This window comes from Panulirus ornatus, chromosome 43 (assembly GCF_036320965.1).
Source record: "Panulirus ornatus isolate Po-2019 chromosome 43, ASM3632096v1, whole genome shotgun sequence".
In the NCBI taxonomy this organism is placed as follows: Eukaryota; Metazoa; Arthropoda; class Malacostraca; order Decapoda; family Palinuridae; genus Panulirus; species Panulirus ornatus.
This window is the reverse complement of record NC_092266.1, coordinates 4,793,665-4,801,164: the sequence shown is the minus strand read 5'-3', so window position 1 is coordinate 4,801,164 and position 7,500 is coordinate 4,793,665. Positions and strand designations below refer to the sequence as shown.

The window sequence follows — 7,500 nt, the reverse complement described above, 5'->3', positions numbered from 1 at the left end:
GACATAAGCTGTGTCTTTGATTGTAAATACAATTGCAGTGAGGAAATAAACATGTTTCTTGCCATAGCTTCGTTCTCTGGAATTAAGTCACCGTTTTCCGTAATGAATGAACCAAATTATTAAGCAGTGATTCTAACATAACTATGAAAAGCATTAATCAATTTGCATTTTCGGCAATATTACCTTCATATTGATGTATAGTCTGTCGTATAACTATCTTGATCTACGCAAATTTATACAGTATAGTCTATCATGTTTTGTAGGTCTCATTTTTTATGTGCTACTTTCTTCGACAAAAGTCATCTCTTCGTTTCATCCTTTCACCACATTAGTTTCGTTTTGCAAAACAAGGTACACGCACTGGCACATTTGTACCCTCTATTACTTTGAAAGTTTTATTGAAACATTTCCTAGCTACATTCATGTCATTTTAAGCAACCATATCAATTAGGATTTGACAAAGGCAATGCGGAAATCACTAAGATCTGAAAGTCTAAAATCTGGTATATTTTTTACGACTCATGTTGACTAGCATTCCATGCAGTGTTGAAAGTGACCTCAAACGTAATTTCACGGTGATCAATATTTCGAAAGTGATGTAACCATTCCCAGTAAAAGTACATTCTCTTACTGAATGACCCATGTATACTGTACCTTAACTACCCTTTTATTATCGTCACTGTTAACATGACCAGTGCCAGTACATTTTATGATTGCATGTCCCAAATACAATTTCCTCGACCACATAAATTCAAGACCACTTACCTAGTACGAATATGTCATCTTAGCTGAAAAGCACTATAATGGGGAGAAGTAAGGATATGAGGAACATAGGAGAGTGATGCGAACTGTTAAAAAGATGGCCACTTATAGTACAGTCAAATTTTGCATGCAGATTGGTCCAGTAGTATGTTTTGTATAAGTGATAACGAATGTTAAGTAACGTAATATTTGGTCGTATTGGTAAGCCCAATTGTTAAAGTCGTTCAGCAGCTGTCATTCATCACGTAATGATTAAGTTACAGGACACTTTATTAGCTAGTGTCCATTGTGGAAGTCCATGAAAGGTTCTGTGTACCATATATTAGATATAAACACAGCAACTGTGTCAAACATGAACAAGCAACATTCATTGGAAAATAGTAATGTCTCGTGACCTCTAGACACTCATCCTCTCCCTCTGCTACACCTCCCAGTCTCCCTAACGTCCCCAACCATGTTTTCACCCAACCTTCTCTGGCCAGTGATATCGCTGCCTTTACACGTCTGTGATTACCTCTGATCAGATAATAAAAATCATTGTTGCTTTCCCTTATAATACTTGCACTAACCATTTGCACCTGCAACACTTAATAGCTCACGTCACTCTACTGTGTTCCATGTCCCCTTGCTCCTCCCCCTTTACAGCATTACCAGCTAAGTTGACATATACATACTCGGTATGTGTATGTCGAAGTGTATGACCTTTGACCTTTTATATTGCTATCATTACTAACGACTGTACACCATATTGTGCCCTATTACAAATACACACTTATTCTCTGTATAGCTGTATAGATGTATACTTATGTATATAATGTAAGTCTAAAATGTTTCATCACTTACCCATGTATACGTATCAATGTTAAGATGATATTCTGTATGACTTAATTATACCTGCTTTGTATTACACAAACGTTGTTACCTATGTTATTATCAGTATCATCTATGATTTATGTTATGCCTGTTTTGTGTTACACAAACGATGTTACCTATGTTACTATCAGTATACTGTATGTCGTGTTATACCTGCTTTGTGTTACACAAACGTTGTTATCTATGTTACTCTCAGTATCGCTTAGTATACGGTAATTAATGTATCCTAGACCCACCTCTGAAGGGAGTGTACCCTTGGGGTGCCTGAGCCCGCTCGCCTTCCCCCGTCACTCTCCTATGTTGATGTATTTTACCCACTGTGCGCTCTATACTGGCCTCCACCTACACCTAGATATGTATGTACACTTCACCCATACAATCACTGAGATGCTTTTTCTATTGATATCCAGACAATAATCTTTCTTTTCATAAAAGAAATAACATTTATTGAATTGTAACAAACTTACCTAAATCTTCAACATTATCAACGTCACGAGCAGGTTTCTCAACTAATTGGATTATGGAAATATCAAGCAAATCTACGTGGATCCGCACCCGAAGCTGGTGGAAAGAGACATTCGCCCCAACCTTGCACTTAAGTCTTTCACGACAGAATCTTGTTCATCACAAATTTCTGCAAACTGATCATAAAATCTGTCGCCTTTCTCTGGTGTTTGTCCTACTGTTATTTTCTTACGAAGCTCATCTTTAATCTATGTAAAATGAAATCGACATTCCCATTGGGTACATTTTATTCATCACAAGATTAAGATGATCTTTAACAAAGGCCAAACATTACCGCCTACATTATTTACCATGTTTTTATTAAAAATTATACCTTGAAATTGCGTATCAGGCAAAGAAGTCTATCTATTTTATATCAAACCAAGATGCAGAAATAACAATCACATAATATCTTCTACAGATACTTTCTCAGACTCTGACATTTAGTTACGTATCCTCCAAACATTAACAATATCTAAAATACTTTATGTCATGAACCAATGACAGTAAAACAATGCACAGTTCAATATTAGTATTAGGTGCAGCGACAAGTGTAACACTGCAAACTGTTGCCACTCGTTACCACCACACATAAATATTAAGGTTTTCTACACAGTCTAATGGCAATAAACAGACAACTTACCTACAGTGAGCTTATTTTAGGGAAAAGTCACTTTCCTTCAGGAGTTTCGTCACATTTGCTTGCAGCCAGTAACCTGAGCTATCCTGGCTTAATGTTGAGGCTCTACATGTACTGTACTGTACGTCTGTACTTACCACCATGTATAGTTAATTTTCAATGAAAATAACATGTGTCCTGCTGTTGCTTTCATATGGAGATGCAAGTGAAATGACATACTTAGCAGGCAAGTAAAAAAAAGAGAAAAGATTGATTAAAAGGTAATTATTTTCTTCGACAACATATCACTAATACAATAATCACGGTAAATCAACAATTTCTTTTAAAAATTATTGATATTTCTATAGTGGGAATTTTTACAAATCAAGTAATCTCTTGCACGGTTTACTGAGGCCATAATGTTTAAATATGATCAAAAGGTTGTGGACATAAAGTTACATAAGTCGCAGACACCCACCAGAGATGATCATATGTGAGCAAGAGGGTGACACCTGTGTTACTATAAACCAGACCTGGGAGTGAGGCAGTGTGCCTCCCACACACTAGACCAGGCACTGGGCTGCTGTATTCTACACTCATCATGGATGGTACAAGATAATGAATTTCCCATAAGCCAAGCATAATGTCCTCAAACATCAAGACTGGCAACGTGTCTCTGTAAACCAGACCTGCAGAGGAGCTTGGCTATTGTGTCACTACACAACAGGCTTAGCACTGTGGTACTGTGTCACTAGACACTGCACCTGGCACAAGGATCCTGTGGCACCACACATACACTAAATCTGTGGTAGTGTCTCACCACACACCACACCTGTCACGAGGGTCCTGTACCACCATACCACACCTACACTAACACTGGGGTACTGATGTCACCAGACACCTCACCGTAGTGAAGGAAGGTCTTGTAGGTCGGCAATAAGGGTGAGTAGTGTACGTAGGTGGTGAAGGAAGGTAGTGTTGGCACTTGAGCGCTGTACCACCACACCTACACCGACACTGGGGTACTGTGTTACCAGACACTCACAAGGCACTAGGACGGTGTAACACCACACTTACACAGACACTGGGGTAATATGTCACCAGCACTGTACCTGGCACTAGGTCACTGTACAACTACACCTTCACTGATACTGGGGTACGGTGTCAACAGTCACTGCATTAGCACTAAGGTACTTTACCACCATATCAACACTGACACTGGGGTACTGTCACCAGATACCCACATAGCACTAGGACGGTGTTACACCACACCTACACAGACACTGGGGCGCTGTCTCACCACACACCACATCTGACACTAAGACATTTTATCTCACACTCACCAGTATTGCACTGGCACTGAGGTACTCTGTTCCTCACATACCAGACCTGGCAGGTAGTACTATGTCCCACACACCGCAAGCTTGTACCGGGATGAGGATACTGTGATAATAGTTACGTATCTCTACTTGGGCATGGCGTTCCTTTACACATCACATCTCACACATAGGTATTGTGTCCCTCACACACCAGACGTAGCACTGGGGAACTGTTCCTGCACACCACACCTGGAGCTGGGATCCTGTTTTCCCACATCCTGAAAAATAATGAATATAACTCTCAGCACTGGTAGGCTTCCTGTAGATCTTAAAGGATAACTAATCAAAATACCTAATTATCACCACATTAAGGAAGGGTGATTTGCCTTTGTGTTTCCATTTAGTCTTAAACTTGATGGTGGGATGAATCGTAATTCATTAAAGAAAACATCATGATCTTGGTAAGATGGCCATAAGGACCACACATCGTCAACGTATTTTAACCATATTTTTGGACTGTTACTAACGGAAGTTTGGATCTCAGTCTCATAGTATTCCATGAATAAGTTACTGAGAATGGGAGTGAGGGAATTTATCATGGCTAAACCGAATTTTATTTTGATAAGAATCACCTTCAGCAACTTGGAAATCGTTATAGTCAACAAAGTTTTATTAAGTCAATGAAAGTTTTTGAGGGTAGGGGCATCTCAGCTACGTTAAAGGAAAAAGAATCTCGCCATATAATGTAAATAATAGATTAGATTTTGCTAAGAGGCTAGGATCATTTATTTGCCTGATCATGAACTTCTTAGATTTAATATCAATTTCTCTTTACCAAAGTCTATATTGATGAAACCATTGCTTACTTAACTCTAAAACACTGTTGTCAATAATGAGGAATGGTTTTACTTTCCTCGGGTCCAACAGACACAGAGGAGAAAAAGATCTCATTACGATTTACTAAACAAATTACATGGACTTAAGCTTTAATTTACCTTATTGAAATATACGAGTAAAGAGAACAAATATAGGAGTAGTTATTGTGTATAATGCAAAAAGATAAAAGATAAGAGAAATGAAAAGAGAGAGGCAGAGAGAATTTGTACGTGTGTGTGTGTGTGTGTGTGTGTGTGTGTGTGTGTGTGTGTGTGTGTGTGTGTGTGTGTGTGTGTGTATTTCCAGATCTGCCATTACATGTTCCTCCGATCAACAATTCCTCGTATTTCAGGTGGAGTGAGCGAGGATCTTAAGCCGCGGCAACAATGTATTAAAGTGTGTAATAAGGCTAATAGTATGTTTGGGTTCATTAATGGGACTGTTAGCAATGAAACTCCTAGAGTATTATTACAACATTATCTTGAATTGGTGAGACTCACATTTGAATCATGTGGTTTAGTTTTGGGCTCCATACTATGCAGTTAATAATGATTATTAGAGAGAGAGAGAGAGAGAGAGAGAGAGAGAGAGAGAGAGAGAGAGAGAGAGAGAGAGAGAGAGAGAGAGAGAGAGAGAGAGAGAGAGAGAGAGAGAGAGAGAGAGCACAAATGCGAATAACATAAATGATTCCAGGAATTAGAAACCTCACTTATGAAGAAAGGTAAAAAAGGCTGAATTTGCAGTCATTTAGAGGGGATGTGAATGAAGTTATTGAATAGGTGAAGACCATACATAGAGCTAACATGGATAAAGTTCTTAGAACGACGCCACTGGATAGGACCAAAAATAATGGAAGTAGATAGATTCAGGTCGGATGTGGGCAGATATTGGTTCGGGAATAGGGTAGTAGATTTATGGAACAAGCTGTCAAGTCCAGTAGTTGAAGTTAGTTCTTTAGTTAGCTTTAAACGAAGGTTGGATGTGTTTATGTGTACAGGCAGTTGGTTTGTGGACAGACTCAGGACCTGCCTAGCTCGGGCCAATACGCCTCTTGCAGTGTCCTTACTTCTCATGTTCTTATGGTATGTAGTTTTGTAATATACTCAATAGTAAAATTGGAATATGTATAGGCATTAATATTAAAAATCAATCCCAGAGATAGAGCAAACATACTTATAAACCAGTGCAAACATTAACACATGATTTTTTCATCCAAATTTTTTAATATATATATATATATATATATATATATATATATATATATATATATATATATATATATATATATATATATATATATATATATATATATATATATATATATTTTTCTTTCTTCTTTTAAACTATTCGCCATTTCCCGCGTTAGCGAGGTAGCGTTAAGAACAGAGGACTGGGCCTTTTTTGGAATATCCTCACCTGGCCCCCTCTGTTCCTTCTTTTGGAAAATATATATATATATATATATATATATATATATATATATATATATATATATATATATATATATATATATATATATTCTTTTTTTTTCATTTATCTATTTTTATTTTTATTTATTGCGAGGTAGCGCAAGGAAACAGACGAAAGAATGGCCCAACCCGCCCACATACACATGTACATGCATACACGTCCACACACGCAATATACATACCTATACATCTTAATGTACACATATATATACACACACAGACATATACATATATACACATGTACATAATTCATACTGTCTGTCTTTATTTGTTCCCATCGCCACATATATATATATATATATATATATATATATATATATATATATATATATATATATATATATATATATATATATATATATATATATATATATATATATATATATACATATATATATATATATATATATATATATATATATATATATATATATATATATATATATATATATATATATATATATATATATATATATATATTTTTCTTTCATTCATACTATTCGCCATTTCCCGCGATAGCGATATACCGTTAAGAACTGAGGACTAGGCCTTTGAAGGAATATCCTCACCTGGCCCCCTTCTCTGTTCCTTCTTTTAGAAAATTAAATATATATATATATATATATATATATATATATATATATATATATATATATATATATATATATATATATATATATATATATATATATATATATATATATATATATATATATATATATATATATATATATATATATATATATATATATATATATATATATATATATATATATATATATATATATATATATATATATATATATATGGGAAGTATTCTTTCTCCCCTATCCCCAGATAGGTATAGGTATGTATAGGTATGTATATTTGCGTGTGTGGACGTATATGCATAAACATGTGTATGAGGGCGGGTTGGGCCATTCTTTCGTCTGTTTCCTTGCGGCTACCTCGCTATATATATATATATATATATATATATATATATATATATATATATATATATATATATATATATATATATATATATATATAGTAATATTATTTTACAGAAATCCTAGCATAATACCAGAGATGAAAC

At 35.4% G+C, this 7,500-nt stretch overlaps 1 long non-coding RNA gene across 1 annotated transcript in view; it reads right to left on the bottom strand.

The window, feature by feature from the left end:
• Positions 1-2,369: 2,369 nt before the first annotated feature.
• LOC139762568 (uncharacterized) overlaps positions 2,370-7,500 on the bottom strand; it is a 5,547-nt gene continuing 416 nt past the window's right edge. The window contains exon 2 of the long non-coding RNA XR_011715746.1: positions 2,370-4,355. This is a non-coding gene — a long non-coding RNA (uncharacterized lncRNA). The remainder of the gene's footprint in view (positions 4,356-7,500) is intronic.